This window comes from Macaca mulatta, chromosome 13 (assembly GCF_049350105.2).
Source record: "Macaca mulatta isolate MMU2019108-1 chromosome 13, T2T-MMU8v2.0, whole genome shotgun sequence".
Taxonomy (NCBI): domain Eukaryota; kingdom Metazoa; phylum Chordata; class Mammalia; order Primates; family Cercopithecidae; genus Macaca; species Macaca mulatta.
This window is the reverse complement of record NC_133418.1, coordinates 22,702,633-22,726,607: the sequence shown is the minus strand read 5'-3', so window position 1 is coordinate 22,726,607 and position 23,975 is coordinate 22,702,633. Positions and strand designations below refer to the sequence as shown.

The window sequence follows — 23,975 nt, the reverse complement described above, 5'->3', positions numbered from 1 at the left end:
TTCTTCTCCCTGCCCTCTGATCCAAGCTCTTTCAGATTTCTCCCACGGCTCATAGTGAGGGGACACACAAAGCAGGCTGCTGCTGGAGGAAGAGAAAAAGGGTTGCGGCTCATGCCATGTGAATGGGCTCACTGGTCTGGCCCAGACCCTGACTGCCCACAGGATCTCTGGTGAGTCACTGTCACTAAGCCTGTGAGCTGAGGGTCCCTCCCCAACCTCACCCTCAGAGAGGACAGAACAAGATGACCTGTGGCATGCTGCAGAACACCACGCCGGGCACTGTGGGTTTGGAGTCTTCTTGGGGACATGTCCATCATTCACTAATTAGGTGGAGTTGAGCTGCCGAGAGCTAGGAAAGGTACTCTCCCCTGATCTCAACCTAGCCCTGCGGAAGACCAGACAAAAGAAGGAAATAATGCCATTTCTGCACTTTTTAGTTCAGAGAGGCACAGTCAAGGAAATGCATTTGAGGTCACTGTACAATGTACATGAAGTACGCATCCTGGAAATAGTCTACTTGAAGCAGAGGGAGCTCAAGTGGGCATGGGAACGTTCTGGAGCCAGACCAGGAACAAAGGCGGCTTCAGAGGCCGTCTATGAGGACTTGAATGGGAGCAGGGGCAAGAGCATCCAGGGAAGAGAAGGTAGGAGCCTTCCAGTAAAGGAAAACCAGCGCCTTTCCACCCACCAATGCCCTCCCCCATCCCCAGATGAATGAGATAATAATAATACCTGTGGCTGGGCACGGTGGCTCAAGCTTGTAATCCCAGCACTTTGGGAGGCCAAGGCGGGTGGATCACTTGAGGACGGGAGTTCGAGACCAGCCTGATCGACATGGAGAAATCCTGTCTCTACTAAAAATACAAAAATTAGCTGGGTGTGGTGGCGCATGCGTATAATCCCAGCTACTTGGGAGGCTGAGGCGGAAGAATCCCTTGAACCCGGGAGGCGGAGGTTGTGGTGAGCCAAGATCATGCCATTGCACTCCAGCCTGGGCAACATGAGCGAAACTCCATCTCAAAATAATAATAATATCTGTGATGCAGTTGAATGCTTACTGTGTGCCAGGCACTGTTTCAGGTGCTCTGCATGCATTGTCTCAGGTGATGCTCTCAAATCTCGGATGAAGTATTTTCCCCTTATTTTATAGACAGAGAAATGGAGGTACAGAGAAGGCAGCGACAGTTAAGGCTGCGAAGAACCTGACAAGTTTCAAGATTGTAAGTGCCTTTTCCCAGGATGCCAGCAAATGCTGAGGCAAGTATGATTGCCCTAGGCGCCAACTCTTATTTGCACTTAAGTTAACACATTTACTTCCTCCTTCTTTCCCCCTCATTTTTATTAACTCTGTTGCTTTTACAGCCTGTATTTTGAGCTGCGTCAAACCCTGTCGGAATAAAAAAAGGACATTTCTAGGAGATCAGTCTTCAAGATTGGCCCCAGTTTCCCCAGAGTAGGAAGAGGCAGGAAGCCAGAGCACATATTCTCTCCAGAAATAAAGTTGTTGCAGTGGTCTAACCATGTCTTAGAGTTACTGAAAACTGTTCTCTTGAGACTTCTCAAGAAAGGAAACCTATCTTGCAAGACAAAACCCACCTGTAGTCAATTCCTACGGGACATAAGTTCAAAATAATGTTTCAAGCAAGGGGCACATGTCACCACCACCACTTTCCTACCGGCTTTGGATGTGGCTGTCCTCTCTGTCTCCAGACATTTCCCATTTCCCCGGCATCTGTGGCTCTGTCCTGGCAGGGTCCAAGGGACGCTTGGGATCGGGTGGGGGAAGGGTACTTTCAAGCACCCAGACAGCCAAGCCCTGATATGGAGACTGGTTGAGACTGGTCTCAGGCCAGCATCCCACAGCAAGAAAGCTGAGTTTTGGTTGTGCCAGGCAAACTGGTCGGTCCATTTCTCTGCCAACACAGGAGGATGGGAGGTTGTTCTACCCTCTCCAGATTTTACATGCCTCCGTCCTAGCTGCACATGGCCTGGTCTCTTCCCTTTGGCTTTGAGTTCACACATGTGGGCGTGATATGGCATAGGAGCCAGACAGAGGGAACAGAAACACAGTTCTTAGAGCTTGAAATGGTCCAGGTGTCTCTGGAGCCAGCTTCTGGATAGCACAGCATCCTGAATGCTTCTTTAGAAAGACATCTCTGGTGACTTAAACTGGGACTTCTTGTTTTCCCCAAGGCCCAGTTTTCTCAGCTCTTAAACGGGGAAGAAAGGCAACTTGCTGGAAACTTGGGAACTGTGTGTAATGAAGCTCCTGCAGCGGAAAAGGAAGGGTCAGCTTGCTGCCTGCACAGTCCAGGATGTGTGGTTTTAGGCTGAGAAAGTGAGGGGGCAGCAGGACGTGAGTCATCCCCACAGTCATCCCAGGAGGAGGTGGAGGGTAATAGCATCTGGCTTTGTATGGCTTCCCTAGCCTTTCATTCATTTGTCTGTTCAGTCAACAAATAGCCTGCTATGGATCTAGTGGATCAACAAGATTGACCAGCCCATGCCTTTATGGGGCACAAACTCCTTCTTGCGTTGAGTTTCACACTGAGGACGGGCCATGAATACAACAGCCAAGGAGGCAAAGTCAATCTCTCCTTTCCCCCGACAGACCTGCCACTTCTGTACATGAACCGCACACCTCATCTTCCAGTTCATCCTTATTTATCATTGCCTCTCTCTGCAGACCACGGCACAGGAGACTGTGCCAGACCACTCGCTGTGCAGTCCACTCCACCACTGCAGAGCCTCCTGCTCCCCAGCATCCCTTTTCCAGGGTCAGTGCCCCTCACTCGTCTGATCCGTTCAGCAAGAGAAAGCTCCCCAACAAGACCCCCACAGAGCTTGCTGGGCACAAAAGGCTGAGTTTTCAGGGAGGGAGGAGGGCCTGGGGCTGCACCTCAGCTTTCCTGGTCCAGAAATTCAGGTGTTTGGGGCACTCAAAGAGAGGCTTCCACTGTTAGGAACTGCCTCATGGGAGACTGAGGTTCTGAGCAGAAGCCAGTTTCTTCATTTTCAGTGGGGAAGTCCATCTCCAATGATGGGGACCCTCTTGCCTTCTGCCTAGAGCCTTCCCACCCCAGACCTGCTGAGTGAGAATCTGCATTCTAACAAGATCCCCATGTGATTCATAAGCCTGCTGCAGTTTGGGAAGCAATCACAAGAAGAATGACTCTTGTTACCTGGTAAGTTTAGAAACAACATGTTAACACATTCCTTTTCAGTCAGATGTTCAAAAAACACCACTTTTTTCTATTTTAAGTCCTGTTTCTCTGAGCAAGCATTCGTACTGTTCTAGGTAAGGGATAGCTTAGCACATGGGCCCTGGGGCCAGACTATTAGAAATTAGAATCTCGTCTACCATTTACGTGCTATGAGGTTGGGCAAATTGCTTAACTTCTCTGTGCCTCCCATTCTTCTGTAAAGTGGCGATAATAGGGTTGTTATGAGACTTAAATAAGTAAAATGCATAGCACTATCCCTGGCATTTAGCAAACACTTATTTGAATATTGATTGGATTTGGGTATCCCCCAGTTTTGTTATTTTGTTTTTATTTATTTAGTTAGTTAGTTTTTGCGATGGAGTCTTGCTCCATCATCCAGGCTGCAGTGCAGTGGTGCAATCTCGGCTCACTGCAACCTCTGCCTCCTGGGTTCAAGCAATTCTCCCACCTCAGCCTCCTGAGTAGCTGAGACTATAGGCTCCCACCACCATACCCGGCTAATTTTTGTAATTTTAGTAGAGACAGGGTTTAACCATGTTGTCCAGGCTGGTCTAAAACTCCTGACCTCAAGTGATCCACCCACCTCGGCCTCCCAAGGTGTTCAGATTACAGGTGTGAGCCACCCTGCCCAGTCCAATCCAAGTTGTTGTTTTTTGGTTTTTGGTTTTTGGTGTTTTTTTTTTTTTTGTCACAAGGCCTCACTCTGTTGCCCAGGCTGGAGTACAGTGGTGCAATCTGAGCTCGCTGCAGCCTTGACCTCCCAGGTTCAGGTGATCCTCCTTCCTCAGTCTCCCCATACCTGGTACTACAGTTGCATGCCACCACGAATGGCTAATTTTTGTATTTTTTGTAGAGACTGGGTTTTACCATGTTGCCCAGGTTGGTCTCAAATGCCAGGGCTCAAGCAATCCACCCACACAGGCCTCCCAAAGTTCTGGAATTACAGCTATAACCCACTGCACCCGGCCTAATTTTGTATATACCACCTTTACCATATTTTAGGATGAAGTGCTTCTGTGGCTGGTCTCATCCATTTTGCACAGATTCTTCCCAGTTTTATTTTCCAAAAGTGATCTTCTTCTGGGGGGGCAACTTACTATTGCCCCAAAATATATCCATTTGAGGACTGTTCATTTATTCAACCATTCAGCACCCACCACCTGCAGGGAATATGAAATTTTTAACTGTGACCTTGAATACTGCCTCTACATTTTGTTTTGTTTTTTTTACTCCTCCCTCTCCACCCATTTACTTTTCCCTTTTTAATGATGGTTATAAAATCAAATGTTAATGCTGATTTGTAAAAACCTTAAATATATGTATAGGACTCTCTTCTGTTTCCAGATACCTTCAAAGGCATTGTTTCATTTTATCTTCACATCTGTGTGATGTAGGCAGAGCAAGTTTTTTTTTTTTTTTTTTTTTTTAATGCTATCAGAGGGACATGAGGGTCTGAGAGCCTACAGTTGGGCAAATAGCAAGTGTTAGAGTAGGGCCTGGAGTCCTGCACAGGGGGCCGTGGCAGGCAACGCATGAGAGACTCCAAGTCTGCTGTTCTTCCTGCCACCCTGTGTTAACTTCCCATTTAAGCCAGAGGAGTGACTTACAGGGATGGGGGTAGGGATGGGACATTCAGGCCAGAGAAGGGAAAGAAAGGAACAAGGGAGAGAGTACTTCATGCAGTGATTTCAATTGCAAATACCCTATTCCATTGTCCCCACTAGAATTCATATTTATCAGACTTGTATTCTGATTATTTCACAATATATGTGCATTAAAACAACCAGACTAATAGGGGAAATAGTTTAGGGCAAGAGGAGCTCAAGATTTTTTTAAATTATTATAAAAATAATACATGCTCGCCGGGTGCAGTGGCTCATGCTTGTCATCCTAGCACTTTGGGAGGCCAAGGCGGCTGGATCACCTGAGGTCAGGAGTTTAAGACCAGTCTGGCCAACATGGAGAAACCCCGTCTCTACTAAAAATACAAAAAATTAGCCAGACATGGTGAAGCATGCCTGTAATCTCAGCTGCTCAGGGAGTCTGAGGCAGGAGAATTGCTTGAACTCGGGAGGCGGACGTTGCAGTGAGCCGCGATCACACCATTGCACTCCAGCCTGGGTAACAAGAGCGAAACTCGGTATCAAAAAAACAAAATTAGCCGGGCATGCCTATAATCCCAACTACTCAGGAAGCTGAGGCATGAAAATCGCTTAACCCAGGAGGTGGAAGTTGCAGTGAGCTGAGATCACGCCATTGCACTCCATCATGGGAGACAAAGTGAGACTCCGTCAAAAAAAAAAAAAACACTCATGTAAAAACTATACCGTAGAGAAGAATATCAAGTGAAAAGTGCTCCTCCTTAGAATCTCAACTTTCTAACGTTCTAGTCTAACCCCCCCACACACACTTATAATCATTACTTGTAATATACACACACATATACGGTATTTTTACTATAATATGTAGTATATACCTTTTTTCTTTTTTTTTTTTAATCAAATGAAATCATACCACGGGATTCCGCAACTTGTTGATACCTTTGCACGTCACTGCATATAGATCTTCCTGCATGCCTTCTTTTATTATCTGCCGTGGAATAGACCATTATAAAGCATGTCCTTATGCAAGTGGACTCTCTGGGTCATGGGCTATGCAAATGTTTTCATTTTATATGATATTGCCAAATGTCCACCCAGCACATAAGAGAAAATGTCAGTTTCAAGGCTGGGGATGTTTTTCAATCCCCTTCTGATTACACATGGCTGGTGGCGTCATGGCCCATCCGTATCTCCGTTACCAACATTAACCCCAGCTTTGGCGTCTCTAACTTTCAATAGAATGAAACCTCTGGACACTGATCCTCAGTAGTATGGCATTTTCTTTGCCTTCTCTTTCCAACTCAGTAGTGGTCATTGATGAACAAGCCTGTCTCTCCCTTTCTTTTTTTTTTTTTTTTTGTTTTTTGTTTTTGAGACGGAGTCTCGCTGTGTCGCCCGGGCTGGAGTGCAGTGGCCGGATCTCAGCTCACTGCAAGCTCCGCCTCCCGGGTTCACGCCATTCTCCTGCCTCAGCCTCCCAAGTCGCTGGGACTACAGGCGCGCGCCACCTCACCCAGCTAGCTTTTTGTATTTTTAGTAGAGACGGGGTTTCACCGTGTTAGCCAGGATGGTCTCGATCTCCTGACCTCGTGATCCGCCCATCTCGGCCTCCCAAAGTGCTGGGATTACAGGCTTGAGCCACTGCGCCCGGCCGTCTCTCCCTTACAATGACCCTTTCCATTTAGACCCTGGCCTCTTTCCTTACTGCATCCTCCTCCCAGCCTGCGCTTTCTGGAACAGCCCTACAAGACCCAGCTGGTGGGTGCCTCATTCCTCAGGGGTGTGGGATGTGTGGTTGTTTTTACGGCAAGGTCATCCTCATGGTCACCTCCTTGCTTGTTGATGTTCCCTGCTGTTGGCGTGGTGGTTGTTATGGGGTCAGCGTGGGTAACCAAACCCTGAAGAGACACAGCTTTGCTGCTAGGAATTTTAAATCTGTAGTTACTCACCATGTTGGCAAAGGCCGGCTCATAGCTGTCGCTGCCAACAGCGCTGGAGATGACACCAGCCCTCGCCCTTACCTTCCAGTGGTTACCCACTTTCACTTCCCGTTTGTCTGCTGCTGCCTGGGCCAAAACAGGGACCACTCAGTGCCTCGCGAATGTTTACAGCCCTCTGGATGATTTCTAGCCACCAGCGTTGATGGGCCCTATGATAGAGGAAGAAGAGAAGAATCAGTAGCAAACAGGAAAAAGAATAATTGCTGGTGCTCTGGATCCCAGCCCTGAGCTGTGAACATCCCGGCCATTCTCAGAGAGTGCCTGGTCCATCCAGTTGCCTGACTTCCATGCTACCTAACCACAAGAATAAAGACCAAGGCTGGGGGGTAGTGGGGCCAGGCACAAGCTGGCAGGCCTGGCACACAATGGAGGGATAGGGGATGCAGCCTGTTGTGAAATCCAAGATTAGCCTCTCCATCTACCCCGTCCACCTCATCTGCCTCTTTCTGTGTCATTTTCTCCTTTGTCCTCAGCAAATTCAGTACTTCCTGCTCACTGTCTCCTTCCCTTTTGCCTCCAAACATCTGTGCTTCCCTCTTGATCGTACCCATCACTTCCACTGCCTGCTCCCTGAGACAGCAGTCTCTACCAGTCCACCTTCCTTCCCCTCTGCCTGCTCTCCTCTACCCTGAAAGGTAGTGCCCCCTTCCGCAACCCTGCTGAAACTCCTATTGCCCCTTAGCTTCAGACGCCCCAGCCTCTTCCCAGCACTTTCTGAAACCTCTGCAATTGATCATGCTAATAGAGCACTTCCCTAGGACTGTCTTCTCCCCTGACATCTGTGTACACCCCACCTCTCCAGCTCTGCAGCAGTTTCCTTCTTCCTCATCCCCAGTATCTGTCCCTCCACATTCTTTTCACCGAATCGGGGCTTCACCGAATCCATCCCTGCCCTAAATCACCACCTCCACATGCACGTTTCCACCAAGCCTCCATCTCCTGGCCCATAGCTCTCAATGTGAGCATCTCTTCTGTTAAATATAACATTTAAACCAAAATGTCTCAGCTTCTCACCTCCCACCCTGAGCAGCCGCCCTCTCATGATTCCCCTGCTTCAATAACCAGAGAGGCACCTCTCTTACATACTCTGAAGCTTCAAGCCTGGAGTCCTTTGCATCCAACTTCCACACAGTATCAGTCTTTACATCCTCTGAGATTTCTCCCAAATCAGTGCCTCTCCCAAATCAGAGCTCCCCACTCTGCCACCTTTTCCAGATTACTGAGTCTTGGGTGACCCAGTCCTGTACACTTTCCCCATGTGCCTTCATCATCACTCCGTTATCCAGCAGACACCTCTCGGGGCCCTCTGTGGAATGGGGCCCAGCTATGCAGATTTTCTCCAGTCCACGCCCTCATGTCCTTCCCCACTGGGGAGCCTCCCTCTCCCATGCTCATCCCAGGGTTTACTTCCCCCAGGCCCAGTGTGCACCTCACCTCTGGAGAAGAGAAGATCTCTTCTCTAAATTCAACTCAGAAGTGCGGATGCCTGCCCCATGCATTGGGTCTGCCATCGTCTGCCCTCTTTGCCTGTATACTTGTTTTGTTTACCCAGCAAAATCAGCAGCTCCTGGAGTGCCTTGCATTTCTTCATGCCCTGCTAAGATGGGGTTGGTAAATTCATAAGCTCGGGGGCAAGGCCAGAATGCATATACAAGAGGTAGACAAGAAGGACGGTGTTGGCTGCACAAAACCCGTCTATAGATTGAATGGGCCCGTGGGCCGCACCAGTTTGAGATCCTCAGCCAGGTGCCTGGCCCTGTCACTGAGTCCATGAATCCTTTGTGGTGGATGTCCCAGAGGCAGCAGTCAGTCCCCAGCGTCTGGCAGACTGTTGGGGCGGGTGACCTGATTTCCCTGACCTCGTGTAGAAGGAGCAGCCTGCCTCAGCAGGCCCAGAGGCGTCAGCTTCTCACCCCGCGGGCTGTGCTGACTTGAAGTCAGGTGCTGCCACGTGGCTCTGGCTTCCTGTGAGATCTAACCAGCAGTCACTTTTCTCACTCATATACTAAGGAAAGAGTGGGCCTGCCCTTCCTCCACTCATGACCCACTCAAAGCTGCCCAGACCAAGTTCACCTGGAGTTTGTGGGGGTGATTTTGACTGGGCAGCACCTTTATGCTCTGAAGCATTTGGGAGGTGGGGATAGGGGTGGAGACCAAAGGACAAGAGGAGAAAGGCAGAGAGCAAGATGCAGGGGAAACAGCGCCCTAGAACCGGGGCCCTATTTTCACTCCTGTGGCCTGCCTTCCATCCCTGCCCCTCCCACTGCCCCAGGCTGAGTCCACAGGCAGCCCTTGACACCTCTCAGGTCCCAGCCTCCAGTCTCACCCCACGGCACCCAACCTACATAGGCGGCGAGACTCAGCTGCTGAACCATGAGTTTCACAAAGGCTTCCCCCACTGCCGCTGCCTGCAAGACGAACTCCAGACCATTCTGTCTGGCTGCAGCTTTCCATGACAGCGCCCTCCACTGTCTGTCCAGCTTTATTTTCCACTGTTTCACCGGGGGAAAAAATGTTCTCTGCCCCGTCCAGTTTGTCACCACCACCTCCTGAGCACTGAGGCAAGTGGCCTCATGTGGCTACCTTAGAAAGTTAACTTCCTCAGGAATGTGAGCTGCTCCCAAGTCTCTCCCCTCATTCTCCTCCTGGCAGCAAGCCTGGGGAATGGCATAGTTACCCGAATTCCACAGATGAGGAGAAAGGGGCTCCGAAGAGTTCAGGTGCTTCTCAAGACCACAGCATGACAAGCGGGAGAGTTAGTCTCAACTCAGGCCCTTTTTGCTCCACAGTGCATGGTCTTCCCATGTAACTTTACTTAAAGGAAGACTGTAAGCTTCTGAGAATGTGGGCTAGGCCGTAATTTTTTTGGCAATGTGTACCTGGGTGTCTTGGTTCGTTCAGGCTGCTGTAACAGAGGACTATAGACCAGGTGACCTGTAAGCAACAGAAACTCATTTCTCACAGGGAGGCTGAAAAGTCCAAGATCAAAACGCCAGCAGAATCGATGTGTGCTGAGGGCCTGCTTTCTGGTCCATAGACAGCTGGCTTCTCACTGTGTCCTGGAAGGAAGGGGAGAGGAAGCTCTCTGGTGGTCTCTTTTATAAGGGCACTAATCCCATTCATGAGGTCTCCACCCTCATGACTGCATCACCTCCCAAAGGCCGCACCTCCAAAAGTTATCACGTTGGGAATTAGATATCAGCATGAATTTGAGGGAGACTTTTGTTTGTTTGTTTGTTTTTGTTTTTGTTTTGTTTTCAGATGGAGTCTTGCTCTGTCACCCAGGCTGGAGTGCAGTGGTGCAATCTCGGCTCACTGCAAGCTCTGCCTCCCGGGTTCACACCATTCTCCTGCCTCAGCCTCCCGAGTAGCTGGAACTACAGGCACCCGCCACCACGCCTGGCTAATTTTTTTTGTAGTTTTAGTAGAGACAGGGTTTCACCATGTCAGCCAGGATGGTCTCAATCTCCTGACCTCATGATCTGCCCGCCTTGGCCTCTCAAAGTGCTGGGATTACAGGCGTGAGCCACCGCGCCCAGCCTTGAGACAGCATTTTACTCTTGTTGCCCAATGCAATGAGCTCACTGCAGCCTCCCAGGTTCAAGTGATTCTCCTGCCTCAGCCCCTCAAGTAGCTGGGGTTATAGGTGCGTGCCACCACGCTTGGCTAATTTTTTGTATTTTTAATAGATACTGGGTTTCACAATGTTGGCCAGGCTGGTCTTGAACTCCTGACCTCAGGTGATCCGCCTGCCTCGGTCTCCCAAAGTGCTGGGATTGCAGGAGTGAGCTACTGTGCCCGGCCACAAACATTATATCTAGTGACATTTTATCTATTGCTTGTGGGTTACAACTATAATATGTAACAAAACAGAGCTAGGTAAATAATTAAGAGGAGCAGTCATGCATTTTCTTTGGTTTGGTTTTGTCTCTTCTTCTTCGTCGTCGTCGTCTTTGTCTTCGTTGTCTTCTTCATCTTCTTTCTTCTTCATCGTCGTCTTCTTCGTCTTCATCTTCTTCATCTTCTTTCTTCTTCTTCCTCTTTCTTCTTCTTCTTCCTTCTTCTTCCTCCTCCTCCTCCTCCTTCTTCTTCTTCTTTCTTCTTCTTTCTTTCTTTCTTCTTCTTCTTTCTTTCTTCTTCTTCTTTCTTTCTTCTTCTTCTTCTTCTTTTTCTAATTTTTTATTTTGAGACATTCTCGCTCTGTCGCCCAGGCTGGAGTGTAGTGGTGCTATCTCTACTCACTACAACCTCCTCCTCCCAGATTCAAGCGATTCTCTTGCCTCAGCCTCCCAAGTAGCTGGGACTGCGGGCATGTGCAACCATGCCTGGCTTATTTTTGTATTTTTTAGTAGAGACGGGGTTTCGCCATGTTGGCCAGGCTAGTCTCGAAGTCCTGACTTCAAGTGATCCACCCGCCTCAGCCTCCCAAAATGCTGGGATTATAGGCATGAGCCACCATGCCCAGCCTGGGGTTTTTGTTTTGTTTTGTTTTGTTTTTGAGATGGAGTCTTGCTCTGTTGCCCAGGCTGGAGTGGAGTGGTGGATCTCAGCTCACTGCAACCTCTGCCTCCCAGGTTCAAGCGATTCTCCTGGCTCAGCCTCTCGAGTAGTTGGGATTGCAGGCGTACACCACCAAGCCTGGTTAATTTTTGCATTTTTAGTAGAGTCAGGTTTTTACCATGTAGGTCAGGCTGGTCTTGAATTGCTGCCCTCAAGTAATCCACCCTCCTTGGCCTCCCAAAGTGCTGGGATCCCAGGTATGACCCCCCGTGCCAGGCCTGGTCTTTAAATCTTTATGAATGATAAAGGAATTATTCATTCCCTTATGTATAACCTCAGGATGTTAAATGTTGGTCACTGAGATGTTAAATGCTGAACCTGGGAGGCAGAGGCTGCAGCAAGCTGAGATCATACCACTGCACTCCATCCTGGGTGACAGAGTGAGACACTGTCTCGAACAAACAAACAAAAAATTTATTAAGTGGTGAAGTAGCTATACAAAGTTAAGGGATAACCGAGTTCTGTAATTGAATGACATCACTGCTCCCTGCCCTTCTCCTCCACCATGGTGTGCCCGGGCCTGCGTCTCCCTGCTGTGGCTCCAGAGCCAGTGGTGACCCCCTCCCCAGGCAACAACAGGGAAGAGATGGGCACTTCTAGACCCCAAGATGCAACAGTTCCTCTCCTCCCATTCACACACTCTTTTTGGCCAGCATTTCCCTGACCAGGCTCCCTCCAGCAGCTCAGTTGAAGAGCTAGCCATCTAAAAAAGATTAGCATTACAGTACAGTGTGACAAGAGCCATCAGAGAGCTGTGCACAAAATATCGCTGGGACACCAGGCACAGTTTGGGGCATCTTCGTGGGGTAGGGACGGGTGTGTTAAAGGAGTGAAGGAAAGATATAAGGCACTGAACAGGAAAGCTGCAACGAGCAGGCCCCAGGTTGAAGTCCGTCACCGTTGTCAGTAAGTCCCGCCTTGGCTTTTACTTCTTAATGAGGCCAGACTCTCTCAGTCTGCAGATCAGAGCAAGCGGAGGCCCTCATTTGTTTATAGTTTAATCCTAACCTGATCCTAGCTTGGAAGCAAAGCTTCTCTCACTTTAGCAATGACAGCTTCTCTGTACACTTTATGACCATGGCTTTCCACCTACAAGTCCCAACAAGCACTTTTTAAAAAATGGAATTAAGCTCTTTCCCTAAGCGGCCTGAGGTAATCATCTATGAAAATGGTTCGCTATTCACTTGACCCGGAGAACCCCACGAAATCATGCAAATCAAGAGGTCCCAATCTTCGTGTTGACTTTAAGAACACTCGTGAAACTGCCCAGGCCATCAAGGGTATGCATATTCGAAAAGCCACGAAGTATCTGAAAGATGTCACTTTACAGAAACAGTGCGTACCATTCCGACGTTACAATGGTGGAGTTGGCAGGTGTGCCCAGGCCAAGCAGTGGGGCTGGACACAAGGTCGGTGGCCCAAAGAGAGTGCTGAATTTTTGCTGCGCATGCTTAAAAACGCAGAGCGTAATGCTGAACTTAAGGGTTTAGATGTAGATTCTCTGGTCATCGAGCATATCCAAGTGAACAAAGCACCTAAGATGCGCCGACGGGCCTACAGAGCTCATGGTTGGATTAACCCATACATGAGCTCTCCCTGCCACATTGAGATGATCCTTACTGAAAAGGAACAGATTGTTCCTAAACCAGAAGAGGAGGTTGCCCAGAAGAAAAAGATATCCCAGAAGAAACTGAAGAAACAAAAACTTATGGCACGGGAGTAAATTCAGCATTAAAATAAATGTAATTAAAAGGAAAAAAAATGGAATTAAAGAAAATATCAGAGTGCTTCCAACAGAGTAAGTATTATTTCATGAAACTTTTGATTCAGTGGCATGTGTGTGTGAGTCTGGGTGGTAATGTCAGGTGTATTTCTTACTGTGGTTTGAGGTTTTAAAAGTTTAAGTGAAACTTTAAAGGAAAACATCTGTTCATCAAATATTAAGTATGATCAGAAACTGTATCTTGTTCTAGGTTAAAGAAAAGAGCAATACTTAGCTCCTTCATTTAGGAAGCTGTGAATCTGGGGGCGAAAAGACAAACATACCACTAGGACAGGATGTGAAAACCACACACTGACAAAGTGGTGTCAGAGTGCCTGGAGTTGGGAGGAGGAGCCACCACCTTCCGGGGACCCAGTGCCCCTGGAGGAGGTGGTGTGTGGGCTGGTCCTGAAGCGGGCTGCAAGAGGAAGCATGTTCCTGGTGGGGATGGGGGGCGTGGACGGAGAGCTGTAGCCTGGTGTGGGAATCCAGGGCAAGGGGCTGCTGGACAAGGCTTGGGCAGAGGTGCCAGGAGGACACAGGGTCAATGATGACAGGGAGGAAACGATCAAAGCAGACCAGATACGGACTTTATCCTGTGGGAGATGTGGGATGTATGTGTGTGTGTGTATACACACACAAACACACACACACACACACACATACAGAGTGGCACAATCTCGGCTCACTGCAACCTCTGCCTCCTGGATTCAAGTGATTCTCATCCCTCAGCCTTGCCCACAGGCACCTGCCACCACACCTGGCTAATTTTTGTACTTTTAGTAGAGACGGGGTTTCACCATGTTGGCCAGTCTGGTCGACATGTGGGATACTTTTAGTTGTTTCCAAAGGGGATGACAATGGCTTTCCAAAGGGGATGACAATGGCAGCGACTTGAGGCTCAAATGTTGCATTTGTCCTCGTTTCAAGGATTTTTCTGGTTTATCTGAACATTCGTCCTGATTAAAACTTGGGATACAGTGAAGCAGTGGTCTGATAGGAATTCTCCACGTTTTCATTTTGTTCGTGTTTCCTGCTTGCCCTCCAGCTAGACCCAGCGCTGGTATGTGGCCACTCTCCTTTCCCACAAAGCCTTTTTGCTTTCCCATTTTTTTCTCATTGTCCCCACTGAGCACCACCTCCAGCTCGGAAGGGACGCAGAAGCGGAGAAGTATTTTCTTCTAGCACCTCTCCTCGCCCCTGGGGGCTACAGGCAAGCTGGCTTTCGAAAGAGATGGCAAGGCTGAGAACTTGCTTTTCAGCTCAGCAAACAGGGAGTGGCTGAGGAAGTAGAGATGAAAGAGAAAAGCAAAAACAACCAAAGGAGCAAACGTTTTTTGCAAAAACATTTTTTAGTCGTAGATCCAGAATGTAGCCTCTGCCTTCTCCTAGGTAATTGGAGAAGTAATTACTTGCAGCCCAGTAATTGAAAGGGTCAGCAAATATCCAATATCTAAATGTAGCTGTCTAAGGGCTAAAGTTAGGAACTGGAATTTACCAACCTCACCCCGGCCTCATTGTGGACATCTTCCTTCCATGACGTTCGCCTTGACTTGGAACTCTTATATTGAGAGTCATCCAGCAGCGTGATGGACATCCTACTGTGTTGTTCATTCCTATGCAGAAGCCTTTGCTCTTTTTTTTTTTTTTTGAGACGGAGTCTCGCTCTGTCGCCCAGGCTGGAGTGCAGTGGCTGGATTTCAGCTCACTGCAAGCTCTGCCTCCTGGGTTCCCGCCATTCTCCTGCCTCAGCCTCCCGAGTAGCTGGGAGTACAGGCGCCCGCCACCTCACCCGGCTAGTTTTTTTGTATTTTTTAGTAGAGACGGGGTTTCACCGGGTTAGCCAGGATGGTCTTGATCTCCTGACCTCGCGATCCGCCCATCTCGGCCTCCCAAAGTGCTGGGATTACAGGCTTGAGCCACCGCGCCCGGCCGGAAGCCTTTGCTCTTAACACACCAAGCCCCTTTCAGCCCTTCACTCCAAGTGTCTTCTGCTCTCTGGAATTCTCCAGCTCCTTTTCTATACCTACCTAAAATCCCATATCGTCCAGGAAAGCAGACCACACGGAGTGCCCAGAATTTCTAAAATCTTTTTGGTCTTTAAATCTTTTTGTTTTGTTTTGTTTTTGAGACAGAGTCTCGCACTGTCACCCCAGCTGGAGTGCAGTGGCACGATCTCGGCTCGCTGCAACTTCCGCCACCCGGGTTCAAGAGATTCTCCTGCCTCAGCCTCCCGAGTAGCTGGGATTACAGGCTCCTGCCATCATGCCCAGCTTATTTGTTTTATTTTTAGTAGAAACAGGGTTTCACCATGTTGGCCAGGCTGGTCTCAAACTCCTGACCTCGTGATCCACCCACCTCAGCCTCCCAAAGTGCTGGAATTACAGGTGTGAGCCACCATGCCGGCCTGGCCTTTAAATCTGTATGAATGATAAAGGAATTATTCATTCCCTTATGTATAACCTCAGGATGTTAAAAGTTTGTCACTGAGATGTTAAGTGTTGTAGATTCTTGGAACTCAGAGACACTAAATCATCCTTCTATGCCTGGCTCAGAGCTGAAAATGGAATAGGATTTCGGAATTGAGATCTAGTAAAAAATCTGGTGCAAAACATGAGTTCAAGTCCCTGGGAGCTTGGGAGCTTCCTTTGCCTCCTTCCTGAAGGGCAATTCCCGTTTTGTAAAACTAGAATAGTCATCGTACCTACCATTTAGGGATGTTGCAAGGGTTAAATGAAACTAGAAAATGTTTAGCATGTTACTGGGATTAACTATTTTTACTACAAAGTGGTAAGATAGAAGTCAAAGGGTACATTTTATTTGCTTGTTTCTGTTTGTATTCAACTTTAGGGTTTTCCCTGTCCTTGTGAGTTTTATTTGTATTTGAGTTGTGAAATATTAAAATGATTTTAAGTCAGGTCAGAACAAAAAGAGGACTGGGTGTGGTAACTCACACCTGTAATCCCAGCACTTTGGGAGGTGGAGGCAGGAGGATAGCTTGAGCCCAGGAGTTCAAGACCAGCTGGGCAACATAAGGAACCCCCATCTCTGCTAAAAATAAAAGAAAATAAACAAAAAGAGATATTCCTAGAAGTCTCATTCCCCCTCATTCCCTTTATTTCCATCCTGTTCCTACCATGCCTTGCAGGTAGCTAATCTTATTCGTCTCTGTTTTTTTCTTTTTCTGTTTCTTTTTCCTTGAACAAATAGGTAAATGTTCTGTTTCCTCCTCTCAAAGGTATACTCGAGACAATGTCCTTTCGAGACCAGTTTTTCAGGACTCTGGCCATCTTTTGCACATGTTGGTTGGGAGGTTGGGAGGTGCTAGGTGGGCAGGAGCTCTGTGACAGTGGCCTTGGTTGTGTCCTCATCCTCCCCTCTTTCTTCACGTGACTAGCTGTATCATAAATACTTACCCCAGGTCCCAAAGGTGTCTCTATGATTGGTAATGGGGCCACAACCCAGTTCCTGCTACCCAGGAGACTGAGGTTCAGGTTTCCTGCCCTAATGAAGCATCTCCACCAAGCTCAGCATGGCCTGCTGATTCTCCTGGAGATGGAGGCAATGCAGGCACAAGCTTGGATTTCTGAAGAACCACTCTTGGTACCTGCAGAGCCACGACAAGTACCGGCCACACTCCTGCGGCCTTCACACCTTACGAGAAAACAGCACTTTATGCTTCTAATCTGTATCTTTTTTTTTTTTTAATGAGATCTGAAGAATCAAGGCCAGAAGACCCCTGAGTGTTTCTCTGTAGGAATTCATTTTAAGGAGAGAAAAACCTGAGTACATTAAAGTTCGCAGCCCTAGGGCGGTGGCCCAAGGCAGTGGAGCCCCACCACTGGAGGTATTCATTGGAAAAAGCAGTGGGAGTGGAGAATTCTGTCTCCGAGTAAGCTGTCCACAAGTCTGCTTGGAGGCTGTGACTCATTCTGAGGAAAAGGAGTGCCCTGTATTCTGGAGGAGGCTGCTTTCTCCAAACAGGAGATCTGTGGCCAAGGAAGGAAATGAAGCAATCCAAGACCGATCAGCAGCCGTGGGGCAGGCGAAGCTAGACGTCCCCGCCACCCCCAACTCTCTCTGTTTAATATTTGCCCTGTGCCCCCGAGGAACAAACAGCACTGAAGAACTGGATTCTGGTGAGAAGGGAATCAGGCCCTATCTTGGGCCCTCTCTGGACCTTCGTTTGCCCATCTCGAAGGTGTAGGGGTGGACTGGACAGGGAGGAAACTGGCAGCCAACTCATGTCCCAACTCAGCCTATAGCTGCATTTTATCTTACTCACAGTTAGCAAAACAATTAAATTTAGATGCCTTTGCACAAGGCTCTTTTCCCCAGTTCGGCCTAGCCACTACCATTTCCTGCCATATTATCCTAAGTCAGCTTCACAGATTCAGGCTCCCTGCCTGCCCTTTGAAGTTATTTGAAATGGCAACTCCGGCACTAGCAGGAACCAAGTCCCTTCCAGCTCTGGGGTCCAGGATTCTATGCCTCAGAGAAACAGTGAGTAGAAGCAGGGTGAGCAGGCTGCAATGGGATGAGAAGGAGATGATCCTTAGTCTCGGGATGCTACAGAGGGTGAGTGTGGCAGCATGCCAGGGCTGAGCATCTGCCAGGCAGCACCATCACGGCTTAGGGAGAACTCAAAACAGCCTTTTTTTACAGCCTCCTGGTGCATCCTGTTTCTCTGGTGCTGCTGCCACCAGCAAGTGGGCACCGTGCCCACCCTGCAGTGGGCAGTGAGGGGGCTAGGTACCGATCTGTCCCGTCTCCTAAGCAGGTGCTGGGAAGATGGCGCCTGAGCTCAGGCTGCCCCCTGCTGGGTGAGCACAGAAGCTGCTGTGGGGTCTGAGACCACAGAAAATCCCGCGGGGGAGGGAGGCACCGTCTCTCAGGTTCTTCACATTGGTGAGGTGGGAATGACTTGGTTGTGTGGGTTGCTGCATCCCTGCCACCTTCCAAAGAAGACTCAGTCTCTAGGAAGGTAGCCTCAGGTCATGTAAGTCTGCGTTTTATCAAAAATCTCTTTTTTTTTTTTTTTTTGAGGCAGAATTTCGCTCTGTCACCCAGGCTGCAGTGCAGTGGTGCAATCTCAGCTCACTGCAAGCTCCACCTCCTGGGTTCAAGTGATTCTCCTGCCTCAGCCTCCCAAGTATCTGGGACTACAGGCACCAGCCACCATGCCCAGCTAATGTTTGTATTTTTCGTAGAGACAGGGTTTTACCATGTTGGCTAAGCTGGTCTTGAATTCCTGACCTCAGGTGATCTGCCAACATCAGCCTCCCAAAGTGCTGGGATTATAGGCATGAGCCACCGCGCCTGGCCCCAAAATCCCTTTTCTGACATAGGACCCGGCACAACGATGTGCTCAGTACATATATATTGTATAAATAACTAGGCCAGCGGTTATCTATGGTAGAAACTGCTCCTGCCTTGTTTGGAAGGGCAACTTAATTGTTTTTCTTCCTCAACTTCCTCTAACAGGCGCTAACCCCTGGTGTCTACTCGGGGTCCTGCCTGGCTCCCCCAATTCCAAGGTGGTGCTCTGGCCTGGGCATCTTCCTCCAGGCTCCCCGGGGCATGGCTCCTCCTAGTTTCTCAGCCCCAACCCAAGTTCCTGCTGAGATGAGCACAAATCCCCCTTTTCTGTCATCATTTCCTTCTGCCTCCCCTTTGAACACCTGGATTCTCATTCCACCTTGAGCTCTCTGGACTTAGAGATACTCTCTCCTTCCTGAGGCAGCCCCAGGGCTGTTTCTAATCCACTCCAGTATTAGCTGTTGTTACTTGACACATGGACAAGTGTCCATGGGGTGGGGTGGGCAGCAGGAAGGGCTGGGAACTTCTGGTTTCTAGGAGGGAACTCTGGGGCCCCATAGGGTTGTCCTGGGATAGGGCCAGGTGCAGATTGGGGTTGGGGTAGGGCCACGTGGGACTGAGCTGAATGCCCTTTCAAAGATGAACTTTTCTTCAAGCATATTTCAGGTGTTCTCACTTAGCTGTCCACAATGCTCTCACCAGATTTAGGGGGAAATGGGGCTCCTTCAGGTTTTTCCTATTATACGTATTTCTCTTCCAATTTATATTTCCTAATCAACAATAGAGATCTGTTTTTGATTAGCTAGATAAGATACATAGGAAAAATTCAGCCGGGCACTGTGGCTCACACCTGTAATCCCAGCACTTTGGGAGGCTGAGGCGGGTGGATCACAATGTCAAGAGTTCAAGACCAGCCTGGCCAACATGGTGTAACCCCCCATCCCTACTAAAAATACAAAAAGGAGCCAGGCATGGTGACGCACGCCTGTAATCCCAGCTATTTGGGAGGCTGAGACAGGAGAATTGCTTGAACCCGGGAGGCAGAGGTTGCAGTGAGATGAGATTGCGCCACTGCACTGTCCAGCATGGGCAACAGAGCAAGACTCCATCTCAAAAAAAAAAAAAAAAAAAAAAAAAAAAGAAAAGAAAGGGAAAAATTCAAAAGGCTATAGAGTCAGTAAAAAGTTATAGTTCCCGGCCGGGCGCGGTGGCTCAAGCCTGTAATCCCAGCACTTTGGGAGGCCGAGGCGGGTGGATCACAAGGTCAGGAGATCGAGACTATCCTGGCTAACATGGTGAAACCCCGTCTCTACTAAAAATACAAAAAACTAGCCGGGCGTGGTGGCGGGCGCCTGTAGTCCCAGCTACTTGGGAGGCTGAGGCGGGAGAATGGCGTGAACCTGGGAGGTGGAGCTTGCAGTGAGCCGAGATCACGCCACTGCACTCCAGCCTGGGCGACAGAGCGAGACTCCGTCTCAAAAAAAAAAAAAAAAAAAGTTATAGTTCCCCCACCCACTCCCCCATTTCCCTTGCTCAGAGACAGTCTGCCGCCATTTTCTCGTGGATCCTTCTAGAAACAACATTATGAACATAGTTATATGTATATAGGCATGAACACCTGCTATGATTCAGGCACTGTTCTTCTGTAAAACATATATAAATCTTTGTTCTAGAGAACTTACATTCTAATAGGAGGCAGGGAGTCAGAGAATAAATGAGGTAAATCAAATGTATGACATGTTAGATGTTGATATGTGCAACGGAAAAAACTTACACAGGGTAGGTGAGTTGGGGTGTGGTCCCGAGTGCCTTTCCCCTGTGCTGCCTGAGAAACCTGGGGCCGCACAGCTGGTGCAGCTCTCAATTCTGGTTTCTCACACACAGGAACCCCACCCTGCCCTGGTGAGTCACCCCTTTACTTGGCTTCCTGATGTTAAAGGGCAGGCCTCCCTCGCTGCCTCAAGGCTGTTCTTCATCTTCAGCTTATATCCTGGGTCAACGTTGATGAGTACTTTGCTGGCTTTAATTAAATGGTCTATGGGCCAGGAGAATAAGGATCAGCATCATCTGGGGACTTGTCAGAAATGCAAATTCTCAGGCCCCACCCCAGTACTACTGGATCAGAAACTCTAGGTTGGGTTCAGCAATCTGCATGGTTTTTGTTTTAGTTGTTGTTATTGTTTTAGAGACAGGGTCTTGCTATGCCACCCAGGCTGGAGTGTAGGGCTATTCACAGGCACAATCACAGTGTGCTGTAGCCTCAAACTCCGGGGCTCAAAAGATCCTTCTGCCTCAGCCTTCCAAGTAGCTAGGACTACAGGCGCACCCTATTGCGCCCAGCCAAGCAATCTGTGTTTTAAAAAGCCTTCCGGGTAGCTCTGATGCATGATAAAGCTTTTATGAACCTCTGCTCTGCGGAAATGCCTCACCATCTCACATGCCTACCAGCTGTGGTCATAAGCACACGTTTTATATAATCATACCAAGTTCTGAAAAATCTTTTCCAAGTTAAATCCTAGACAGGTGTACAAATTATATGTTAAGAAGTAACAGATAAATCTTACAGCCCAATTATTTGAAAATAAGAATCAAGTATTTGAGTCTGGGCCTTCGAAATTTGACATGTAAGAATATTCATAGAAAATTTACTTAGTATAAATTCCTATCCCTAAATCCTGTTTGTTTGTTTGTTTATTGTTTTTTAAATTTTTGGATTTTTTTTTTTTTTTTTTTTTTTTTGAGTCAGAGTCTCGCTCTGTCGCCCAGGCTGGAGTACAATGGCACGATCTCAGTTCACTGCAACCTCTGCCTCCCGGGTTCAAGCAATTATCCTGCCTCAGCCTTTTGAGTAGCTGGGATTACAGGCACCCACCACCATGCCTGGCTGATTTTTGTATTTTTAGTAGAGATGGGGTTTCACCATATTGGCCAGGCTGGTCTCGAACTCCTGACCTCACGATCCGCCCGCCTAGGCCTCCCAAAGTGCTGGGATTACAGGTATGAACCACTACACCCAGCCCCAAATCCTGTTATTTAAAAGATGACAACATTTGAGCCTAGGCAACATATCAAGACCCCATCTCTACAAAATTTTTTAAAGAAATAGCCGGGCGGCTGGGCACAGTGGCTCACCCTGTAATCCCAGTACTTTGGGAGGCTGAGGTGGGTGGATTACGAGGTCAGGAGTTCAAGACCAGTCTGACCAATATGGTGAAACCCTGTCTCTACTAAGAATACAAAAATTAACTGGGTGTGGTGACACACGCCTGTAGTCCCAGCTGCTTGGGAGGTTGAGGCAGGAGAATCACTTGAACCCGGGAAGTAGAGGTTGCAGTGAGCCGAGATCATGCCACTGCACTCCAGCCTGGGCAACAGAAAGAGACTCCAACTCAAAAAAAAAAAAGAAAAGAAAAAAGAAATAGCAAGGCATAGTGGTGCATGCCTATAGTCCCAGCTACTCAGAAAGCTGAGGCAGGAAAATCACTTGAGTCCAGAGGTTCAAGACTTCAATGAGCTATGATTGCCACTGCACTCTATCCTGGGCAACAAAGAGAGTTTCTGTCTCTACTGGAAAAGAAAAGAAAAGAAAAAGAAAAGAGAAAAGAGAAGAAAAGAAAAGAAAAGATTTGGAAATAAATGAAATTAAAAGTGCATAAAATATGAGTTATTAAGATACTGCTAAATAGTAATAGATAATTTATCTTCCTCTTTACACTTTGCAGCAGAAACGGTGAATGGTACTTATGATCATTAGGCAATGTGTAAAGCCCTTGATGTGTGTAATCTTATCACATCAGCACAAATGACACACGATCCAAAGAACATTTTTGGCTCCAACTTACAGATGAGTAAGCAGGCTCAGGGAGGATCTTTCCTGATAGACACTTAGCAACAGAGAGGGCCAGGAATTGGGTTCTATAATCTCAGTCTGTGCTCATTTTACTGGAAGTCACATGTGTAGTGACTGGTATTATCTGAGCCTAATCCCTGGAATCTCTATGGTCAATTGGAGAGAGGCTTAGGGAGGTCAAGGGATAGATAAGTCTTGGCCAGAGTCCACCTTCCAGTGGGTCAGGTAGGATCCCAGGCACACCATGTGGCTATTTTGCCAGCCTTGCTCTCCTTATCCGAGGAATGTGGTCTGTCACGGTGGGAATGACCAATTAGAATCCTTGAAAGGGCCACCTACAACCAAGATAATAACCTAAAAACAATTCTGTGCCTGAAGTCATTGCAGAAATTAGTTCCATAAAGATTTGAAAGATGCAGGGCTAGTGATTTCCATAACACCACTATTACCTCACCTATTTGGTCAGTGCAAGAGGTAAATGGTGGTGGCGAATGAAGATGGATTAACACAAACATATTCACGGGTTTGCTTATCCCACCCACAGCACTTCCACCAACACCACTATTCATAGATTTACAAATGCTTATTCCATTGCAGTGATGTCTTACGTACAAATTATTTGGCCATGGGACATGTGTTCATGATAAAAGGTGTTAGGGTATGGGCCGTGGCTATGGAGTTCCTGTTTACTACATGCCGCATCTCCTAGCAGCAGGCAGCTTCACAGAATGGTAGAAAGACCTGCTACAGCCTTAATTATGGTGGCAGTGTGGGCTCCACACCTGCGACTTTACAACGTGTAGTGAACCTTTGGATACCTCTTAGAATTTCCTATCAGGACCTAGGGAGTCATTCCATGAGCTGCCAGAGTATGGACTGCTAATGATTCACAGGTGAAACATCTTCCAAGAATATCCTTGACCCGCAGGAACTGTCTTACCCAAGGTCGTGTACCCTTCCCAGTGTGGGGATACACAGCCTGTTCTAAGGATATATAATACATCTGTCCACAATGGCAAGCGATGTTGCCATTGGAAAAATGCTACCATGAGAACAGCATTAGTGGGATGAGAGCACATCCAGGACCCACTGGGCTCCCTGAGCCAAGCCATGTAATGTGGGTGAAGCAGTACAGGCAGGGAAGAGACCACTGCACTGAGGAAAAGAGCTGGCAGAGGCCAGCGTGCTTAAGAACAGTGTCCAGGCCGGGCGCGGTTGCTCAAGCCTGTAATCGCAGCACTTTGGGAGGCCGAGGCGGGCGGATCATGAGGTCAAGAGATCAAGATCATCCTGGTCAACATGGTGAAACCCCATCTCTACTAAAAATACAAAAATTAGCTGGGCATTGTGGCTCGTGCCTGTAGTCCCAGCTACTCGGGAGGCTGAGGCAGGAGAATCGCTTGAACTCGGGAGGCGGAGGTTGCAGTGAGCCAAGATCGAGCCACTGCACTCCAGCCTGGCATCAGAGTGAGACTCCATCTCAAAACAACAACAACAACAACAAGAACAACAACAGCAGCAGTGTCCGGCAGGCTGTACAGACTGCACTCTGCTCAGGCCAGTTAACTCTAATGATCCTTTGCAGCTACAAGTGCCAGTGACTGGCTACTATGTGGAATGGGGTCATCAGGCATCAGAGGAGTTACATATGGCATTAGA

General features: G+C 48.3%; 1 pseudogene across 1 annotated transcript; it reads left to right on the top strand.

Moving 5' to 3' along the window:
• The first annotated feature begins 12,515 nt into the window (after positions 1-12,515).
• Positions 12,516-13,146, top strand: LOC699695 (large ribosomal subunit protein uL22 pseudogene; annotated as a pseudogene). The gene has a single exon (XR_001439287.3). The product of XR_001439287.3 is annotated as a large ribosomal subunit protein uL22 pseudogene (transcript).
• Positions 13,147-23,975: the final 10,829 nt, after the last annotated feature.